Source organism: Euleptes europaea, chromosome 6 (assembly GCF_029931775.1).
Source record: "Euleptes europaea isolate rEulEur1 chromosome 6, rEulEur1.hap1, whole genome shotgun sequence".
Classification (NCBI taxonomy): Eukaryota; Metazoa; Chordata; class Lepidosauria; order Squamata; family Sphaerodactylidae; genus Euleptes; species Euleptes europaea.
Window position 1 is genome coordinate 19,896,435 of NC_079317.1, and position 23,539 is coordinate 19,919,973.

The 23,539-nt window shown below is 41.8% G+C and overlaps 1 pseudogene; it reads right to left on the reverse strand.

Moving 5' to 3' along the window:
* Nucleotides 1-18,438, reverse strand: part of LOC130479013 (cholesterol 24-hydroxylase-like) — a 31,955-nt pseudogene extending 13,517 nt beyond the window's left edge.
* Between the last annotated feature and the right edge of the window lie 5,101 nt (nt 18,439-23,539).

Genomic DNA, 23,539 nt, shown 5'->3' on the forward strand with positions numbered 1-23,539 from the left:
AGAAATGGAGTTATCTTATTCAGCAAGACACCACTAGACCGGAATCAACTGTTCCTAGAAACTTGTTATTGCTCCTAGGACATCTCTTGAATACGCCAGTAAATTTATAATAATGGACAAGAGTAGAAGTATATATAAAAAACACATTTATTTACATTATACAATATATGCTTTCTGGTTGCAAAGCCTTAAAATATTATATAAGGATAGACATCATTAGTCTTAAACATGTTTATGTAGCAAGTAATCATTCACATTCTCTATGCCTCCATAAAGGAGTATTTTAGTCAGAATATACTCATAAAGTATCCTTAGTGCAATGCACCTTCATTCAGAATATAAGGTTACAGAAATCCTGTCAAAATATGGTTAATTCTTTGGAGAAAGATTTGGTTAGAAACATCCTAACTTAAATCATTCAAAACATCATAACATTTCTGTACAGAAGACACACTATACCTTGCTGTGTCATCTGTGTCACCTGGAGTCCTTTAAAGACTTCTATTAATATCCTTAACTGATCATCATTAAGATCAGGCATTATGTATGTACATGCTATGCATGCTCTTTCTAGTTTTAGACAGCAATGCTGAATATATAAATACTATATGTTAGCTTAAAGCTGTTTACAGTCTCTTTGACTGTGCCAATCTGTGTATGTGCATTGTGCATATCTCACAGAGTACAGAGAATCTCCTTTCCCTTCAGGAACTTCTCTGGTCTCTTGCTCTGAGGAGGTTCAGAAGTCCCTCTGTTAAGTAGAGGACGTTCTGACACAATCCCAGAGGTCTAGCTATTAGCCCTGTATTCAGGATGCTTCTTAGCATTGGTAAGCCAAATAGGCTTAGTCTGTAAGAATCCATAAATCTGATGGACTCTCAGTGTTCCAATACATGGAAAGATCACTGCACTTAGATTCCCATTCAAAGAATAGGAATTCTAAGGGTCTCTATCCTCTTCTAGGAATAGAGCAGTCTCACAAGAAGACTGTAAGTAAGATATGTTGAAATATCCAGATCTTGATATTTCAAGATATCTGAGAACTTCTGTCCACGCAAGGATCAGAGTTTCAATGTTTTACATCTCAAGCCTTTTGAGATGGAGAAGTGCTACATCAGACAGCTGCAGTCTGCCAGTCATAGCATTCTAAAATGCAAGCTGGACTGTGGCTGGTATTTATACTATTTCTAGACCCATTAAGAGTGAAGATTGTTCCTTTCCCCTCTTCCTTAGCCCTCAAAAGGGTACTTTTATTTTCCCTTTCTTATCCAGAACCAGGAGCTTCAGTGGTTTCTTTTCCTGTCTTCTGATATCTTATTGCCCAAATATGGACATCCTTTCCTTTTCAGTCCTCTGTGCCTAAAGTATAAATCCTTATTTCTGAGTTACATGATCAAGTTACGTATTTAATTTCTATACCATCCTCTTCGTTAGGACTATACGCATTAAATGAGACTACTTAGAAACCTGTAGCACAACGTTTAACTATAGAACTCATGAAACACAATTATTGTTTACATTTGTCACTTGTAACATCTTTTAGTAACTGACAGCCTTGGGCAGATTACAAAAGGCAAGAAAGCTTGTTACTCTTAGTATATTAAGATATCTTAAAAAGGCCATTTAAGATTCTGACATCTGGCAGCTGAGTCAGAAAGGTGACTTTACACTGCCCCTTCAAGGACAAGTCAGAGTAACTTCAGTAGTTAGCTTTGATTAGAGCTAACCTTGAGTTGCCTGTCAGCCTGACACAGAGCTTAGCCTGTCAGCATGACACAGACTTTCATTATACATTACACAAACCTCTGTATGTGTATGATGTGTTTAAGCTCTATATGGAATTAATTCTGCACATGTTCATAAGATACCATGATCATGTCAGAGACTGCTATACCCTCTCCTATGAACATTTGCAGCATTTATTCCCGCAAAATATTCAACATGTCACAGAAATACTAAAACACAACTTAGGTACATTCATTAGGTTGTAGAGTCTTTCAATTTTCTTGGATCTGTCATTCCAATTTTTTTGAATCCTCCATTTTTATCCATTTGTTCATTAGGAAATAGTCCATAAGCAAATCTTCTTATCTGTTCTTACTCCAAGACTTAAGGGAGAGAGAGACCCTTAGTTAAAGGGTCCAAGACAGTAAAAGAACTTAATTTTGTATAAAGCTTCTCTGCACATTTCAGAGAAGTACTGAAACCAAGTATTGAATACAGCAGTATTCTACCTCATTTTATACATTTAAGAATATGATATGGGAATCCATGAGCATAGCATGCCTCATGAATCCCCCCCATGCTTATGGAATACCATATAATCAATCACCAAAATTAAGTAGCAGTGAGAAACAGTATCACTATCATATAACAATACAAATCAAACCGTTATACAGCAGAGCCATTACATGTAGGCTATTACAAAATATTATAAAATAACAATGAAGTACAATGAAGGAGATGCCTTTACATAAGTCTTCATGCCATAATATAATGTCTTCTTTAATCAGTTGTCTTCAAACATTTGCATCTGTAAATCCATAGTTCTTCCTACCTCAGTGGAGGAAAGTATTTAAAAACAATCTGTTAATTATAATTCCAAAGCATTTAACAGTAGCTTTACTTTTCAAACTAATTTACTTTTCAAACCATTCCTTTTAGCAATGGTTATAATTGCATTGGAAACCCCAGTTTCATACAAGCTTACTCAGTGAACGAGAGAGAGTAGAGAGTTACACATATCTTATCTGGAGCTGTTGGCTCTGAGCCCAGACACAGCTCTCTTCATTTTTTCTAAAGTCAAGCCTCGGCACAGGAAAAAAGTGGTCGTTTTAAAATGTACTGTAAATGATAGAACGCTCGTTCATTCTCAAAAAAGGTTAATCTCATGTAGATTGAGATGAGCCCTCAAGTTATGTATGAATTCGTAGGGTTGCATTAAACCCATTCCAGAATTGGTTTTCTTGGCTTTTTGGTTTAAAAGCATGGCCAAACGTTTGTCTCAAACAAATTGGAGTTGCAAGGTTAACATTGCAACATCTACAAAAATATGTTCTGGGTTCGTCCCTTCAGATTGACATCCAAAGTGCCAGAAACCATGTTTCCTGGTCATCTCATTGTGAGAACCCACAATTAAATTGGAGCAGAGTGTACTGCTATGTGGGTCCATATCTTTCAACATGAGTTTCAATGCAGAATTAGCTAATTCTAAGAGATCATTAAAATCATTTAACACAAACTCTTACATGTCACTGTCACTGTCACTGTGTGTCAGTTGTGTCATTATGTAATCTTGTATTCTATGACACAAGTAAACATGACATCCTTACAGTTATAGTTCAATTCTGTATAATACTAATACATTCTGAATTGTAACAAACATGAATAGCATATTTATAATATACTCACACACCCATAAATCTTAAGACCTGCTCACTGCAGAGACCAGAAACTTGTGTCTCCCTTAGTGGGCAGCACTCATTATGGGTGAACAATTTATGTTCGTAAAATGTAAATGTGAGAAGCTTTCACATTCTCAATATATAAGTATAGGCAATACCCACATTACATTGTATAGTTATTACATTCAATTAGGCATATAGGCAATCATATGGGAAACATATCATTTTTACCTCCAATTACCTGGTGCCACGAAATACTCTAGGAAATATTCTTGTTTACACCCTTGGCGTAATCTTTTGTATTCAGCTTTCAAAACTCTAGACCATATTATTTCCATCTCTGGATACATATCTTCTTTGAAGCACTTTACTTGCTTGTAGTCATATTTTGCTGAACTGTGAGCTTTTCTCAGCTATGTTAGCCAGCATATGAACATCAGTATATAGAAATCTATACAGTCTTGTTTGACTATTTCTTCTTATCACCAAAGCTTCTTTGGAGTATAAACCTACAACTTTGTTGTGGTTGTCTATGATCTTCCACTTTAAGTTTATCTTCAGGAAGAATAAGATTACAGTTTCTTTCTTTCTGTATCATTTTGTAAAAAATATCATTCTGGTCATCATAATACAATTCTTCTTGTTGTGCTGTTTAGTCTTGGATAATCATCTGCAATGAACTCTTTTGTGGGCCATTCACAAAGTTTTCTCCAAGAGGAACAACACAAAAAAGAGTCTCAATGTCCCGTTTACGTAGCTACATATCTTGGACTTCCTAAACTGAAGTCCCTCTCCTTAGGATAGAATGAGGTTAAAGCTTCCAGCTTCTCTTGTATATGGAGCTTCCATAATACAAACTCACTGATCTTTAATTCTTCTTCCAATGGCATTGGAATATACTGTAATATACTGAAGCATAAGTATTTCTTGCTTCTTTATCATAAAGCATTTATGCTAGTCTTGCATTTTCTTCTTGGATGCAAAGTATATAAAAAAGTTCACTGTACCTTTATCAAGGCTGTCTTCAATCCTTTGTTGAATGCCGAATATGGTTAATATGGTTGTTTCTTCCATATTTCTTCTGACATGAATATTGATTCATCACATTTATGGTATCATCAGTTCCTCCAGCCCATATAAGTTTACATTTTAGACAGTCTCTGGGGAGTTTGCCTCAAACTCATAAAGGTCTATCATGAGAGTCCTTATCTCAAAAGGTCCTCTATGCAAAGGTTTTGACTTGCTGCAATCCGATGTACACATACTGGGTGGTATCCCAAAACATCAATTGCTCACAAGCTTAGTGGTATACTTGCTTCTGAGTATATAAATGGGTTGGATGGATAAACAGTTGTTTTCACGCATAACATATTTCACATCATTTTTCAGACATCAATACCTGCTTCTGATGGTTAGTATGGATAACCAGTGTCGAGTCACCAAGCAGGGGTAGGTTCCAGATCAGAGTTAGTCACTTATTCTGGGGGGTGACTTTTTCTGCCAATTCAATCAGAGACTCATCAGGTTAGTCTCTGTATATTCTCTTCTTCAGCTGCACATCTTATGTAGCAGATGGATTCCAGTACAGTTCAGATACAGTAGGCCTGGCATCTGTCTGTTATTTATAGCTGTGGAGTAAATACAGTTTTACTTACTTCTTTAACAATGATCCCTTTGGGCTGTGTTCCATCATATTATGTTCCACTATGTGGTTTTCACAACTCTTCAAAATATTCTCTTCAGATCATTGTTCAATTATTTTCTTCAAACATATATGGTCCATTATTCTCAGATGACCTCAGGCTGGTGATGACATTTCACCAAATTCTTCTTTCACATCTGCTGGAAAGTAAGATCTAGAACACTTATACTTTCTGAAAAGTATAACATATATTTATATAAAATATCTTCATGTTTCTGAACATTATCATTGGTCTGAGTAACATCAGCTGAACCTTATCCAAATTCCTAGACACCAAGATTCCTTTTACTCTATTTGGAGATAAAAACGAAATATTTTTACAATGAATCATTGTATATTTTATTTCAATCATATTTATAATGCATGATATTTACTTAGTAATTACGCATTGGGGAACAAATAGGAGTTCAATCATACTACATGTCATTCTGTCCTTTTTTCGCTCCACTTACCCACTACTTAGGGTGTGACAAACGCTCCTGTATTGATGATCATAATTGCCCAGGTTTCAGTTTGTCTATCCAGCAGACAACTATTTGTCCTTAGTACAATAATCTCATAATAGCATAATGAGGAACAGAAAAGTGAGTAGCAGACATCTCTTCAACCATCTGAACACTCGTGGGTTAAGAACCAAGTAAAGAAACATACATTCCATTTCATTAATATTCATTTGTATTCATCATGTCTTACATTCTCTTATATAAGTACATGTTTCAGTAATTCCAGATATTTTCTAATCTGGCATATAGCATTGTATGTGTACCTTAGTACTTCAATTCAACATATCAATACATTTAAAACCTTAAGTACTTTAGTACAATCATCAATACATCTTAATGTATCTTAATATATCTGACTGCATATCATACAGTTATCACATAGAGTTGCTTACTTGCTCAGCCACCTGTAGGCTGTTATTGAAAAGGCTAGTACAGTATAGTAGCCTTCATTTCTCTATAAGTACTTAGAGAAATGCCCATTGGTTTAGTTGTGCCCTGGCTCAATGTACAGTATACAAAGGGCAGTAGATTGCAAAGTAATGTTACCTTTACCTTCACCTTATGAAGTCAGTCAATTCCTGACTGTGGTATTGTCATTGTAGTCACTTCTACAAGCTTTGCAAATATATAGAGCCAAAATCTCCTAAGCCGTGCTTTAGGATCCTGCAGGAATAAATACCAATGGTTTAAATTGTGTGCTTGCAAAACACTCTGAATTCGAACCCACGTCTGGATTCAAACCCTTCGCTCTGTCCTGCCGCGGTCGCCAACTGTCGCGGTTCGGGCCGTTAAGTGCCTACACTCTTAGAATGTACCATTTACTGAGAAATGGAGTTATCTTATTCAGCAAGACACCACTAGACCGGAATCAACTGTTCCTAGAAACTTGTTATTGCTCCTAGGACATCTCTTGAATACGCCAGTAAATTTATAATAATGGACAAGAGTAGAAGTATATATAAAAAACACATTTATTTACATTATACAATATATGCTTTCTGGTTGCAAAGCCTTAAAATATTATATAAGGATAGACATCATTAGTCTTAAACATGTTTATGTAGCAAGTAATCATTCACATTCTCTATGCCTCCATAAAGGAGTATTTTAGTCAGAATATACTCATAAAGTATCCTTAGTGCAATGCACCTTCATTCAGAATATAAGGTTACAGAAATCCTGTCAAAATATGGTTAATTCTTTGGAGAAAGATTTGGTTAGAAACATCCTAACTTAAATCATTCAAAACATCATAACATTTCTGTACAGAAGACACACTATACCTTGCTGTGTCATCTGTGTCACCTGGAGTCCTTTAAAGACTTCTATTAATATCCTTAACTGATCATCATTAAGATCAGGCATTATGTATGTACATGCTATGCATGCTCTTTCTAGTTTTAGACAGCAATGCTGAATATATAAATACTATATGTTAGCTTAAAGCTGTTTACAGTCTCTTTGACTGTGCCAATCTGTGTATGTGCATTGTGCATATCTCACAGAGTACAGAGAATCTCCTTTCCCTTCAGGAACTTCTCTGGTCTCTTGCTCTGAGGAGGTTCAGAAGTCCCTCTGTTAAGTAGAGGACGTTCTGACACAATCCCAGAGGTCTAGCTATTAGCCCTGTATTCAGGATGCTTCTTAGCATTGGTAAGCCAAATAGGCTTAGTCTGTAAGAATCCATAAATCTGATGGACTCTCAGTGTTCCAATACATGGAAAGATCACTGCACTTAGATTCCCATTCAAAGAATAGGAATTCTAAGGGTCTCTATCCTCTTCTAGGAATAGAGCAGTCTCACAAGAAGACTGTAAGTAAGATATGTTGAAATATCCAGATCTTGATATTTCAAGATATCTGAGAACTTCTGTCCACGCAAGGATCAGAGTTTCAATGTTTTACATCTCAAGCCTTTTGAGATGGAGAAGTGCTACATCAGACAGCTGCAGTCTGCCAGTCATAGCATTCTAAAATGCAAGCTGGACTGTGGCTGGTATTTATACTATTTCTAGACCCATTAAGAGTGAAGATTGTTCCTTTCCCCTCTTCCTTAGCCCTCAAAAGGGTACTTTTATTTTCCCTTTCTTATCCAGAACCAGGAGCTTCAGTGGTTTCTTTTCCTGTCTTCTGATATCTTATTGCCCAAATATGGACATCCTTTCCTTTTCAGTCCTCTGTGCCTAAAGTATAAATCCTTATTTCTGAGTTACATGATCAAGTTACGTATTTAATTTCTATACCATCCTCTTCGTTAGGACTATACGCATTAAATGAGACTACTTAGAAACCTGTAGCACAACGTTTAACTATAGAACTCATGAAACACAATTATTGTTTACATTTGTCACTTGTAACATCTTTTAGTAACTGACAGCCTTGGGCAGATTACAAAAGGCAAGAAAGCTTGTTACTCTTAGTATATTAAGATATCTTAAAAAGGCCATTTAAGATTCTGACATCTGGCAGCTGAGTCAGAAAGGTGACTTTACACTGCCCCTTCAAGGACAAGTCAGAGTAACTTCAGTAGTTAGCTTTGATTAGAGCTAACCTTGAGTTGCCTGTCAGCCTGACACAGAGCTTAGCCTGTCAGCATGACACAGACTTTCATTATACATTACACAAACCTCTGTATGTGTATGATGTGTTTAAGCTCTATATGGAATTAATTCTGCACATGTTCATAAGATACCATGATCATGTCAGAGACTGCATATAAATGTATTCTACTACCAGACATTGCTTTAGAAGAATTAGTTTTTATATGCCGACTTTCCCTACCACTTAAGGGAGAATTAAACCAGCTTACAATCACTTTCCCTTCTCCTCCCCACAACAGACACCCTGTGAAGTAGGCGGGGCTGAGAGTTTGGAGAGAACTGTGACGAGCCCAAGGTCACCCAGCTGGCTTCATGTGGAGGAGTGGGGAAACCAACCCGGTTCACCAGTTTAGCATCCGCCGCTCATGTGAAGTGGGGAATCAAACCCAGTTCTCCAGATCAGAGCCCACCGCTCCAAACCACTGCTGTTAACCACTACACCATGCTGGCTCTCACCATGTTGGCTTTAACATTACACCATGCAAAATATACAATTTAGTACATTATCATTTCTTTGAGAATTTTACAGAAAATGGAAAAGAGGATGACGAATACATTCTAGTCGCAATCGTGGAGGCAAGTTAGCAAACTTCCAGTTTGCAGGGTCTGCAGATTCTTGAGCAAGGCAGATTCCCGAGCATCCTTCCAGAGAGACTATCCCCATATCATGTCATTCTTAGCAGCTTATACACAGGGGACAACAGATTCCACTGGAGACCGAATTTCAGGGCCTCTGCCACTGAAGTCCCTTTCTTGTGACAGTCACTTCTCTCCTGCATCAGTGATGGCAGCTCCCTGAGCCTGCAGAATGAGCTAACGGTGCCACTCGTTATAAGCAGAGCAGACCAGGATTCAATACCCACTGAACAGGGTTGCCACTAGTCATAAATAGTACCATTTGCTTCTGAAAAAGGAGAGAAATGACACTTTTGACAACTTTAGGGACACGTCTTCTTCAGTTTCAGTAGCTAACAGGAAGTGACTGGCCAATCCAACTTTTCAAGGTGAATCCTCATCTGAATTGAACGATGACCACCACCAGAAAAGGAAGCGTTCACTTAATGGTGTAAAATAGCTTTTTTTTTTCTTTAGGGTGAAGAAGGATACTGTCTGTTTGTGAGGAACTGTCTATCCTTGGGAAAAAGACTGATGTAAAGGGAAAGGCAGGGGCGGGAGGTGCTTCCTGAAAGAGGGACAGTCCATTTCACAAGAGAGGGGGAAAGATGAGCTGTCTTTTTCTGAGAGGGGAAGAGGAAGAGCTGATTGAGAGTAAAAACTGCTGCTGTGTGAATCTATGTTTGGGGTGTGTGCTATGTGTGCATGTCTCCATTGTGTGCCTTTTTCAAAAGGTAACAGTGCATCTGTGGGAGTGTGTATATGTTGGGGGAGAGAGGAAAGATCCCTGTGCATATGCAAAAGAAAGAGAAAATGTACATCCATCAAGTAATCTCTATCTCTACTGTATATAAAAAGCATAAATACACATTTGGTTACTATTTTCACAGCATAGCCCATATCAGGAGTCCATTTGCAGGAGGTTGTTTGGCTTACTACCTTGACTGATACTGTTTTCACATAGGAGAATCGCTTTCAGGCAAGTCATGAACACATGAAGCTGCCTTATACTGAATCAGACCCTTGGTCCATCAAAGTCAGTATTGTCTGCTCAGACCAGCAGCAGCTCTCCAGGGTCTCAGGCAGAGGTCTTTCACATCACCTACTTGCCTGGTCCCTTTAACTGGAGATGCCGGGGATTGAACCTGGGACCTTCTGCATGCCAAGCAGATGCTCTAGGGCCACAGACATGGGGCTCTTTTTCTTAAACAAGAGTTCAAACTCCCAACTCCTTCCCCACGTTGCCTCCTTTTTCAGGACCCAATTTAAATATTTCCACTCCCGTTTGGGGGAGCATTAAAGAGTTGGTTCTTTCAGGTGAAGCTCCATTCAGCAGGTGTAAAGACTCAAAGCCCCTTACCCCATGCATCAGCCCAAAGCCAATCATGGATCTCATTGGTAATGGGGAATGATAAGGACCGCAGTCCCTTCCCCTCTTGCTCCCACATGAAATGCAATGTGCTGCCCTTCTCCTGTGGCCCAGTGGCAATATATTATGGCCCTCACTAAGGCCAGTGTAGTGGTTAATGCCTTGAACTGTGATTGGGGAAATTTGGGCTTAAACCACCACTCAGCCATGATATATCATTACAAAACTGTGGGCACTCTCAGCCTAACCTATCTCATAGTTGTAAGGAGGAGAACCACGTTTCCCACCTTGAACTCCTTGGGGGAGGCAGAAGATACACCTTTATCTGCCCAGTACCTTTGCAATGATGTCAAGAGTCACTCGTCTCAGGAGGTCCATCACATCTACTTCTGTCTTTCCATTGGCTTTCTCTTCCAGCACCTTCATAAGCTCTTCTGCTTTGTCATTGAAGATTCCCAGCTGGCCAATCAGATAACTGGGCAATTTAAAAAATATCACTGAGGAAGGGCATTTTATAGCAAGACACAAAGTCATCTTAAGTAATAAAACAGGGTGCATACAGTAGGTAATCATGGGGGGAGCACAACAATTTAAGTGAGGGAGGTGCCCCACAAGGCACTAATGCTCAGGAGGCCTCCAGCTGATGATCTAAGACAGCCAGAAGATTAATATGGAAGTAGATTCTTCCCTAAAAAGTCAGTGTGGTGCAGTGATTAAGAGTGGTGGTTTGGAGCGGTGGACTCTGATCTGGAGAACCCGGTTTGATTCCCCACTCCTCCACATGAGCGGCAGAGGCTAATCTGGTGAACCAGGTTGGTTTCCCCGCTCCTAAACAGGAAGCCAGCTGGGTGACCTTGGGCTAGTCCCACTCTCTCAGCCTCACCTACCTCACAGGGTAGGTGGTATCCCTTCTCACAGGGTGTCTGTTGTGGGGAGGGGAAGGGAAGGAGATTGTAAACCGGTTTGATTCTTCCTTAAGTGGTAGAGAAAGTCGGCATATAAAAACCAACTACTACTCCTCTTCTTAAAAGGGGCGGGTTTGTGTGCACAACAGGAATGCTCATTCCATTCAGGTTCATGGGGGCCATACTGCCCCAGGGCTAAACTTCCCCAGCATCCACTTAGATCCATGGAGAAAGAGGATCAAACATAGCCCCTGGCTATGTTGATTTTATGGTTGTTACCCACCCTGACCTTGGCCTTGAAATAATAAATAAATAAAGTCGATAAATAAATAAAAAAATACTCCATCCATCTGGCTGCCCAATTATTCAAGAAACCAATAGTTCCTTAGGACTGCACGGGTAGGGAGACCCTCTTTGTTATGCCTCTGTGTTGCAGGCAACATCCGTTCCAGAAAGCAAAACATATTGAATAGACCTTTACTTCTAAGTGGAGGAGGAGGAAAAGAAGAAGAGTTGGTTTTTATACGCCAACCTTCTCTACCACTTAAGGAAGACTCAAACCTGCTTACAATCACCCTCCCTTCCCCTCCCCACAACAGACCCCCTGTGAGGTAGGTGGGGCTGAGAGAGTGTGACTAGCCCAAGGTCACCCAGCTGGCTTCATGTGTAGGAGTGGGGAAACAAATCCAGTTCACCAGGTTAGCCTCCGCCGTTCATGTGGAGGAGTGGGGAATCAAACCTGGTTCTCCAGATCAGAGTCCACCACTCTTAACCTCTACACCACGCTGGCTCTCCTTGGTTAAGGGAAAACTTGGTTAAGGAAAAAAAGGCAGTTTGTTTCAAGTATCTGCTTTTTGTCTCACGTTCACCTGAAGGCTGGATCCATAATTCTCCGTTGCCTGTGCCAATGGTTATAGTCATGGTCAGATACCAAGCCATTCCCTAAAAATCTGAAAAAGGTGGAGAAAATTAGTATCAGTACAGTCAGTACAGTATACAGTACAGATCAGCATTCCAATCCATTGAGAACAGGCTCCCTCTTGTCACATGTGGGCCCCCTCCACCATTTCCTGTTTATCACTAACCCTAGAGGCAATGCAGGTAAACTCAGGTACCTGAAGGACAATCTCCTCTCATACTATCCAGTTAAGATCTGCCTCTCAGACCGTGCTCTCTGTGCCACTGCCTGAAAAAGTGAGGTGGATGATAGCTAGATACAGAGCATTTTCTATGGTGGCTCCTTACCTGTGGCACCTAGCACCTATTTTACTGTCTCTTAGGCGCCAGGCCAAAATGCTTTTCTTACCCCCTTTCCACAAAGAGATTTAGCTTGTTCTGAAGTAGCATAATGACATTCCTCTGTCTGTGAGGTAGTAACACACACACACATATATATACACCCTCTCACTCACTGCCCACCCCAGCCTATCTCAGAGAGTTCCTGGGAGGATGAAATGGTCAGGGGACCTTGTATGCATGCCAACCAGAACGCTCTGGAGAAACCAAACTCTTTCTGAAAACTGATAGACCCAGTGTGGTGTAGCGATTAAGAGCAGCAGACTAATCTGGAGAACCGGGTTTGATTTCCCCACTCCTCCTCATGAAGCCTGCTGGGTGACCTTGGGCCAGTCACAGTTCTCTCAGAACTCTCTCAGCCCCACCTACCTCACAAGGTATCTGTTGAGGGGGGGAAAGATGATTTTAAGACGCTTTGAGATTCTTTTTGGTAGAGAAAAGTGGGGTATAAAAACCAAGTTTTCTTCTTCAAGCATTAAACACATTCTTTTTATCTCACACACCATGTGTAATTTCGTTTTAAATGAACATACCTTACACCAAACATATTAAAAAGCCAGCCATATACAGTTGGATCCTTTGGGTATTGAGGTGACATAAGGTACTCCTAAAATTGAATTCTGCAGTTAGTTCATATTGAAATACTGTTGACTTTGTCAAAAGAATATCAAACTGTATTTCATGAAAAGTTTGGAGAGAATCAGATTTATAAGAGGACCTGCCCCCCCCCACACACATTAAGACTTCTGAGCTCAGATCTAGCATTTAGCTTTCTAAACCTGGGAGGGGGGGTATTTTATTTAGTTAAAACTTTTTTGTGCCACTTTTCCACCCAATTTTGGGTCCCCAAGCCAGCAAACATTAAAAAATCCAAAACATTAAAAAACATTTAAAATACACACAGACACATATATTTAAAACAACTATATAAAACATAACAACACATAAACATAGAAATACATAAAAACCCACAAACAGGGAGGAGGGCTAATACAGTTAGCGAGGGAACCCCAAGCAAAACAAAAAAGTCCTGGAAGAACTTCCAGGCAAGAACCTGGAAGCAAATGCAAATACCCGAAATAGAAGACTGGAAAGAAAAACTGCTAGGCTATGCCAGCATGGGCAAAATGACTTTTATGCTGAACCCCAATCATAACGAACTTACAGAACAATTTGACGAAAAGTGGGAATCATTTTGCATTTATATGACTTCCAGTTAATCAAATGATTGATATATACCGAATAGCACTAGAATGAGTAATAGGCAATGTTTCATCCATTATGTTCCAACCATTCGTCATGTAATTCCTGGGTTTTCAAACGGTATAATATACTTTTATTATGTAATAGGCAGAAAATCTGATCGACTTTTATATTTTTCTACAATTACATATTCAGATATATTTTATTTTACTTGATTAATATTCATGCTTGTTATATGGTATTGTATTCGACTAAGTTTATTTTTCCATTGAATCTGCTATATTGTTTTTGTATATCAAACGGTTTTTACCCTTCCCTTCTTTTCCCTTCTGTATCCCCTTAATTATAACAATAAACCTTAAAAAAAAAAGTCCTTACCCTCTGGCAGAAGACAACAATAAAGGGAGACTGACATAGCCCCTCCCCAGACTCTGCCACCCCAAGCTTCACGCACAACTCTCCAGGAATTTATCTGAGCCTGAAGACTGTTTTAACAATACCATTTTAGACTGCTCTGTTTGTCTTATGTTTTTACATCCTGACTTGTTTTTTGTCAATACGCTTACTTTTATTGACTTGTTTTACTGTTTTAGTTGTGAGCTGCCTCCTGCAAGTTGCGGAGAGGCCGCACACACATTTTTCTAAACAAAGGGACATTGACTAAGGTACGCATACAAGCACATACACACGTGATATTTTTCATAAAATACCTTTACTCCCTCTGGACTTAATATCAACACCGAAACTTTATGAAAAGCGTTTAAACGCACGATGGGTCCATATTGCTCAGCCCTGAGAAGAGAAAAAAATATTACTGCACTGTTTTGCGAAATAGAGGAAACAAAGAGAGAAGAAGGAATAAGAAAAGCTGCACTCCAATGAAGATAAGAGCAAGAATTTGCTGGTTTCTGAAGTCAGGCCTGTGTGAAGACCAGCAGGCAGGCAATTTACTCCTTCTGGATGAAATGCATTAATAACATCATCTCGGGTAAAGAAAATCAGAGGCCGCCCTAGCAAGAGGCAAGGCAGATTTTCCACATAACTAGAGGCAAACAAAGGCTGCCCTTATCCAAGCTCCTTTGGTCAAAGCCCTTCTCATGAACATTCTCTCATCTCCATCTCCATTCCCAAAGGATCTCCAAGTCCTCTCATGGTTCAGGAGTCCAGCCCCCAAGACGTCTAATCATATTTCGCTTTAGTATCTGGGTCTCTCCTCATACAAACCAAAAACCTTTCTCCTCATACAAACCCAAAAACTGAGCTCTCCACGGGCTCCGTTAATTTATTTCGGCTCCTTACGGTCCACTTTCCTCTCCGAAAGGGTTAAGTAGTTGAGAGCCAATTAAAGAAAATAATAATCTGCCTCAAACCCCTGACAGCTTACCGGTATTTCCAAATTGCTAACCACCCCTAGGCCTTCACAGCTTCCGGCTTGTTTCTTCTAAGAAGGAACTTGATAGATTAAATGCCCATCACAAAGACAATGAAATGGGCCCACCTAAAAAATGTGGATTTCTATTTACTTGGAAGGCTTCCTGGGAATGCAGGAAATATGAGGTTATGCATTTTAAAAAGACCTCACCAAACATGAAAGAAGAATACAAATTCCCAGAGTAATGGAATATTGAATATCGGGGTGGGCGGGTGGGGTGGGGGGGAGAAAAGATCCTTGACTATATGACAGATTTTTCTGGGAAGAAAGTTTTTTGTTTTGTTTTTTCCATCAAGTCCCCAGCTGACTTTTGGCAACCCTTTAAGGTTTTCACAGCAAGACTTTCAGAGGCCTGCCTCTGTGTTACTACCCTGGGATTCCTTGGAGGTCTCCCACCCAAGCACTAGCCAGGGTCAGGGCTGAGAGTGTGTGACTGGCCCAAGGCCACCCAGTAAGCTTCCATGGCAAGAGTGGGGATTTGAACCTGGGTTTCCCAGGTCCTAGTCCGACACCTTAACCACTCCATCATGCTGACTCTCCAAGAAGTTATTACCCATATCAATTTTGTAATAGAATATTCACTGAATTGTGAGGATATCTACCTATTTTTAAACTATTTGCCTGTCTCTTGGAGGCTAAATGATGGTCAACAAAAGCAGACCCTCCATGCCCTTACTACAGCTAAAAGACTCATATTACAACATTTGACAGATAAAAGCCAATCGCTGATAAATCAATGGATTCAGGACCTTAGAGCTCTATCAATATTTGAACGCATGGCATATAGATGGCAATTGCACATACATCTACATGAGAGCCAGTGTGGTGTAGTGGTTAAGAGCGGTGGACTCTGATCTGGGGAACCGGGTTTGATTCCCTGTTCCTCCACATGAGTGGCGGAGGCTAATCTGGTGAAATGGATTTGTTTCCCCACTCCTACACACGGAGCGAGCTGGGTGACCTTGGGCAAGTTACAGTTCTATTAGGAACTCTCTCAGTCCCACCTACCTCACAGGGTGTCTGCTGTGGGAGGGGGAAGGGAAGGTGATTATAAGCTGGTTTGAGTCTCCCTTAAGTGGTAGAGAAAGCTGGCATATACAAACCAACTCTTCTTCTTCTAGATCCGCCACCACTCATGTTATATTTTTGTCTTTACTTTTTAAAAATTGGGTTTTTATTAAATAAACAAAATAAATAAATAAATAAAGAGTGACAGGCTAGAATCTGAAAGACCCAGGTTCACAATCCCCACAATGCCATGAAGGCTTGTTGGGTAACCTTTAACAGTGTTTAAGCAGAGGCTGGACAAACACTCGTCAGGGATGCTCTAGGCAGATCCTGCATTGACCAGGGGATTGGACTAGATGGCCCCTTCCAACTCTGTGATTCTATGACCTTGGGCCAGTCACACACTCTCAGCTTAATCTACCCCTCAGAGGGCTGTGAGGATAAAACAGAGGAAGAGAGAATGATGTAAGCTGCTTGGGTGCCCAGTGGGGAGACGGCCAGTGTATAATTGAAGTAAATATGTAAATATGGGCCATTGGTTAAAACTGAGATTGCAGCTCATTGCCTCCATTTCCAACAGGCAGAATAATTAAAATTAACTTACCACTGCACAAAGATTTCTGGAAGCAGTACCTCATGTAGTAGTGCTCTCCAAACAACTGGCAGGTGACCAAGGAAAAAGCTGCATTAAAAAAATAAAACAGGAGTTAATGAAACTGTGTGGACTATTCTGTCCTATAATTGGTCCGTAGGAGGCCAATGATAGCAGGGGAAAGGTAAAAGACTGCAGGAATTCAGACACAAATCTACGCACAACTTTCACAGTAAAAAAAATGCATTACTTACAGCAAGGGAAAAAAACCTGGGCATGATCTGGAGAGCACTGTATGCGTGCTGAGCCATACTCACGACAAAGCACACCGTCTTCAGGAGGCAGCAAGCTGCAAAAACCCAGCAGGTATCATGCTCAGGCTAGTGGTGGAAAGTGCTATCACATGGGTTCTCAACAAGGGGGGAATTCCCCCCCTGGGGGGGGAATTCTAGGGTTCCAGGGTGGGAATTGGGACCACTGTTCAGCAAAGTGTGATGTCCTGTAGATTATGTACAATCTGTAAAACTGAAGATTGTTTTTAATTTAATCTGCTACATTCAGAAAAGTTTATGACTATCTTGGGAAGGGGGGAATTATATTCTTAACAATGGTGAAAGGGGGGAATGGAGCAAAAAAGGCTGAGAGCTACTGTGCTATCAAACTGAAGCCATGGGGTTTTCGAGGCAAGCTAGTCAACATCCTTCTTAAATGATGGAGCCCAAAACTGAACACAGTTCTCCAAGTGAGGTCTAACCAGAGCAGAGCAAAGTGCTACCATCACTTCACATGATCTGGATACTATTCTTCTGTTGATGCAGCCTAAAATCACATTTGCCTTTTTGGCTACCACATGACACTGCTGATTCATGTTCAGTGTATGACCTATTAACAGTGCATTCCTAAGGAGAGTTACTCCAGTCTAAGCCCACTGAAATGAGTGGGCTTAGACTGGAGTAACTCTCCTTAGGAATGCACTGTAAGTCTCCTAAATCCGTTTTGCATGCACCACTGCTAAGACAAGGGTCCCCCATCAAATGATTATGCATTTTATTTTTCCAACCCAAATGGAGAGCTTTACATTTATCTCTGTTGAAATTCATTTTGTTAGTTTTAGCCCCATTTTCTAGCCTTTCAACACCATCCTGAATGCTGAATTTTATCTCTGTATTTTATCTTTGTATTTTATCTTTACCGCTCCCAATTTAGCATCCCTTGCAAATTTAATGAGCATCCCCTCTATTCCATCATCCAAGTCAGTTATAAAGAGGTTGAACAACACGGTCCAGGACCGATCTCTGAGGCGCTCCCCTTGTCACTCCTCTCCAAGAGGATGATGAGCCAGTTACTCTTTGGGCGTGATCTGTCAACCAGTTACAAATCCACCCGACAGTTATAGGGTCTAAACCACACGTTACCAACTTGCCAACGAGAATATATTAAGTGGAACTTTCTCAAAAACCCTTACTGAAGTCAAGATAAACGTAAGGTCCCTTCCAGCTGTATCAAAAAGCCTTACTGAGGTCAAGATAAACTTAAAGTCAATTTTATTTTCTGTTCATACTTATAAAAAAAATTTTTTTAAAAAAATCCAGGGTGCTGGATCAGGGAAGGGGGCTCTTCTTGCAACGCGATCTAGGTCTCCTTGCCCGGCCAGCCTCTTTCTTACCTGGCCCTGGGGGCGCCGGGGATGTCATCGTATTTCACGTGGACGTACTTGATGTAGCAGCAGTAGAGGCCGAAGGCCAGGAGGGCGCTGGCCAGCGAGAGGCGCAGCAACACCCAGCCCGCCGCCGCCGCCAGCGCCTCCATAAGTGCCCGGCGCTCCTCTGGTTGCGCGACGCCGAAGTCCCCTTCTCGCCCAAGCTCAGCGTTACGCAACTGCTTGCAACACAAGTCCACTTGCCAAGGGAAGCCCCCTCCGAGCTGGGCGGAGCCCGGCTGGGTCCGCTTAAAGAGGCCGAGCTGGGAATCCCGGGGTGGGGGGAGAGAAACGAGCCTCCAGCAGCAGGAGTCGCACCCAACATTTCTTTCAAGCGCACGGTTAGTAACACTTTTATTTGACTAGGACCTCAACTGTCCCCTGATGTTAAGTGGGCATAGCGATGCCGGACACAGCTACCTCCGTGCATCGGCTTCCCATGTCGCCCCCCTCCCCTAACCCCCCACCCCCCTTCCCTTCCCGCCCTCTTCCCGCAGCCTCTTGCGGCTGACCGGTCGCAGAAAGCGCGCAAGGTCAACAGCCCTAAGCGTTTTCACCCTTCCCCATAGGGAAGCTGCTCTAGTCCCCTGATCATTGCGGTTGCTCTTTTCTGCACCTTCTCAAGCTCTGCAATAGCCTTTTTGAGCAGGGTTGCCAACCTCCAGGTAATAGCAGAAGATCTCCTGCTATTACAGCTGATTTCGAGCCCACAGAGATCAGTTCACCTGGAGAAAAGGGCTGCTTTGGCAATTGGACTCTATGGCATCGAAGTCCCTCCCCTTCGCAAATCACACCCTCCTCAGGCTCCGCCCCCAAAACCTCCCGCTGGTGTCAAAGAGGGACCTGGCATCCCTGTTTTTGAGGTGTGGTGACCAGAACTGTACACAGCATTCCAGGCAGAGCCTGGAGATTTCCTGCAGTTACAACTGATCTTTAGACTACTAAGCTGTTGCAACTGATCTTTAGACTACAGAGGTCAATTCTCCTGGAGAAAATGGATGCATTTAAGGGTTGACTCTATGGCTTTGTACCCCACTGATGCCCCTCCCCTCCCCAAACTCTGCCCTCCCAATGCCCTCCACCCCCAAACCTCCAGGCATTTCCCACCCTGGAGCTTGCACCCTTATCCCCAGTGGCTATGCAAGTGTTTCAAGAGGAAGGATATTGCACAGCTGAGGGAAGCCACCAAGTTCCTCGGTCACTATACCCTGGACCGAGCACATCGATGATTAGGTGTGCTCAGAGCCAAGGAGAATTATTATTACGATTGATTTTTAGCAGTCATGGTTCACTTTTCCAGTGTTTAAGTGATTTGCAGAGGCTGTTTCCGCAAAGTGATTATTTCTCCTGTTCCTTCCACTCTCTCCAGAAATACAGAGACATTTGTAGTAGCAATGGAGCATCCATTTCTCCACACTTTCCTAGCCTCAGTAATTAGCATATTCGAAGAGAGATACCTCATTCACGGATTCCTTGTGGAAACAAGCCATACACATCACAGTAATCCTTACAATGCTACTAAGAGAGGCACCTGCTTGTCTAAGCCTGCCCAGTTCAGTGGGGAACACAATAGCTCTTCAGGGCCTGCAAGCCTAAACGTGGAAGTAAAAAGCATTATATTCTATGAGGCATTTTGAATAAACATGCCAAGGCCATTGCCATTTCTTAACAGGTGCATCTATACAGCTCATAGGATTTCAGATGGAATAAACGTGCTTAGGAACATGCTGTTAGTGTGATAGACAAGGCTCACGAATCCTGCACAAGAGGCAATATTGAGGGCTGGTTTTGTTTTTCCTAATTTGAGGCCATTGCCCCAACCAATTCTGTTCATGTATCCCATGCCAGAAGGGAAGCATCTGGAGGTGCTATAGAAGAGGAATGTATTTGCTGAAGATTACCAAATTGCATCCACTTTGGGTAATTTTCACTAAATAGAGAAGATTGCTCCTAGTAGACGGCTGGCAGAAGGGAGCGGTTGCAATCTGCTTTTAGGAATGGTTTCACCCAAAGTGAGTGATTTAAAATGCCAGGGAAGACACTGTCAGCTCTGTAATGTTATTAGTCAATGACATCGATTTAGAGAGCAATGCTAAGCAGGTCTACTCAGAACCCTGCTCACATCCATTTAGTGGGGGTGCTTACTCCCAGGAAAGTGTGATTAGGGATTGGACTGGATCAGCAAACAGTAATAACAAAGTCAGTGCAAAAAGGGTTAGCATAAATTGCTGCTTTCTTTTCACCTCTTCCCAGAGATAGTTTCCAGCCTTGTATTAGGCTAAATACAAGACGACTAAAGGTGGGAATGGGGGTTCCTTTCCAACCAAGGTATGCTGTTTCAAACCGAATACTCCCTCCGCCCACACTTGAGGTCAGGGTGGACAGAGCCATCACGTGCCAGTACAGCAGTGTAGTACCTTTGTCACAACATAAGTGCTAACTAACATTTTAACTTTATCAGTTACATGGGCATTTTTATAAAATAGATACTTTAATTCATTCAAATCAGTTGACTGTCTAAACAGCACTATTTTCTGCTTTGTCTACAGAGCCTTTTTCTGCCATCAGATGGCTGCATTGTGTGTGTAGAATTCTGAATAATGGCTGCAGAATGTGGATCACAAAATCTGCCCAATGGAGCCATGTACAGACAGAAGGAATTTGCCTGCAAATCCAGGAGAACCTTAGATTTGTAGAAAATTCTGAAAAGGTATTTTAAAAACCATTTATGCAGGGCTGTTTCCCTGTGGTCACCCCCGCCGACTGCTCTGCTGCTTTGTTTTGATTATGCATGCCTTTCCCAACCATCAGAGGTCGCCTCGTTCTCCCTGCGCATTTCCCCATGTTTTCCGGATTCTCACTAAAACAGCATCTGAAAAACACAGGCAAAATGTGCAGGGAGAGCGAGGCAACCTCTGATGGTTAAGAAAGACATGCATAATCAAAACAAAGCACCAGAGCAGTCGGTATGGTGACCACAAGGGAAACAGCCCTGCATAAATGGCCTAAGGGTTTTACCTTGCCCCATCAGCAAATTCTTATGAAGAAATGCTGACCAAGCCCTCACCAAATCACAACCAGCATTAGGAGGGAAGTTTTTAAAAAATGCTGAGGCTAAAAAGCAGCAGGAAGACAAAGATGGAAGGTGGGGGAGGAGATGAGACAGGATCAGGGGTGGGCGAAAGGGACAAGGCAGTGGCCATGGCACACTTACCTGTAACCGTTGTTCATCGAGTTGTCTTCTGTGCCGGCCCACATTGAGACTGCGTATGAGCAGGCCTGCCACGGAGAGTTTTTTTTGTAGCTAAAAAACTCACCAAGGGGGTGTCCCCCTGGAGCCATCGCAATGCATTTTCCTACCAAAATAGTCGCATGTTCTGAGGGCGCTGTCAACATATGTCTAAGTTCAGGCTAGTCTGCAGTTTGCTAAACAGATCATACTGATCAGAGTGACAGCTGAGTCATGTGATTATGCTGGTCTGAGCCAGTTTGTACAGCCAGGAACGGGGATTTCCAGCCAGGAACGGAGATTTCATCTCAGGTGAAATGTAATTGGTCATGAATGTATATATAAGTCTGTGTATTGAATGTAAGTTTGTCTTGCCAGAAATATTGGTGCTGGCGAAGCACTTTGATGGTCAGAGCAGTGAATGTTAACTGCTAAAGGACTCTGTGTAGATATTGTAAATAAACTGTACATAGCAGAACTGCGTGGTGTGAAGTTGCTACCAGGTAAACTCCTGAAGTCCAGACACGCTGTGCGCGACAGGAGCTGGGGCCCCATCTCCTCAGTTCTGCCTGAGCTGCCCCAAGCATGCCAGAAGTAAAAACAGAGAGCTCACATTGGGGCAGGAGTGAGGGAATGTGTGCCTGCACAGAAGACATGTTGATGAACAAGTTACAGGTAAGTGCAACCTTGTTTTCATGTTCCATTTTCTGTGCCATCCCACATTGGGATTTTAACAAGCTACTCACCAAAGGCAGTGGGGTGAAGCTCTCCTTGACATTATGGAACAGGGAGAACTGCTTTACCAACCTCAGCCTCTCTCCTTGCTTGTTTTGCAAAGGTGTTGACTGAGGACCACATACAGTAGCAGCTCTACATATCTCAGGAAGAAGTACCTCTTAAGGAGGACTGCAGAGGAAGCATGTGCTCTGGTTGAATGAGCATGGATACAAAGAGGACAAGGTAAACTGACTTGGTTGTAGCAAAGCTTTATTGCAGAGACAATTCACCTAGACAAGGACTGTGATGACACTGTCTTTCCTTCATTCTGGCCAGAGTGGCAAACAAAGAGGCCAATGCTTTTCCTAAAAGGTTTGTCTTAAATTCAAAGTTTGCAGAGTACATTCAGCTTGATTTGTTGGGACAGGGAAAAATACAGGGAGTATAGTCTCCTGAGAAAAAAGACCCCACTTTGGTAAAAATTGATCTAAGGATACTCCCCATTGGCCAGACTAAACAGTGTGATGAACCATATCTGGAGGGGCCAGAATGGGACTAAGGATACCCTCGCTACCATCGTCTATCATTTTGACTACAACCTGGGTCAAAAGGGGAAGCGAGGAAAATGCATAGAAAAATGCCCCAACCCAGGTTTGTGTGAAAAGTGTCACTGATAGAAGAGGGGTCGCTACCCACCATTGAACAGAAAATTGAGGCCTTGGCATTGCCACAAGAAGCAAATAGGTCCACCTGTGGGAATACCCATAGCTTGAAACCAGGCTGGATGTAGATGTCCCTGAGTGACCACTCATGGTTGGACATGGAAACTCTGCTTAGGAGATCTGCCTGTGTGTTTTACACACCAGTAATATGAATGGCTCATAAGGAAACGTGATGTCTCAGAGCCTTCTGCCATGCCTCTGTGGCCTCTACATTCAGGGGTACTGCCCTGTCTGAATGAGAATAGTCCTTCTCCGCAGAATCTCTCTGAATAAGTTAAGAGACATATGGCTCTTAACTGTAATACATTAATATGTAAATTCTTCTCCAGCAGGAACCAACTGCCCTGAACTGAAAACCTTTCACAATGAAATCCCCCAGCCCACGAGGGAGGCATCAGTGGTTAGGACCACATCATGTTGCCTGAGACCAAAGGAGGTACCTACAAACAGGTTACTGAGAGACAGCATGGTATAGTGGTTTAAGAGAGGCGGGCTCTAATCTGGAAAACTGGGTTTGATTCCCCATGAGTGGCGGAACTAATC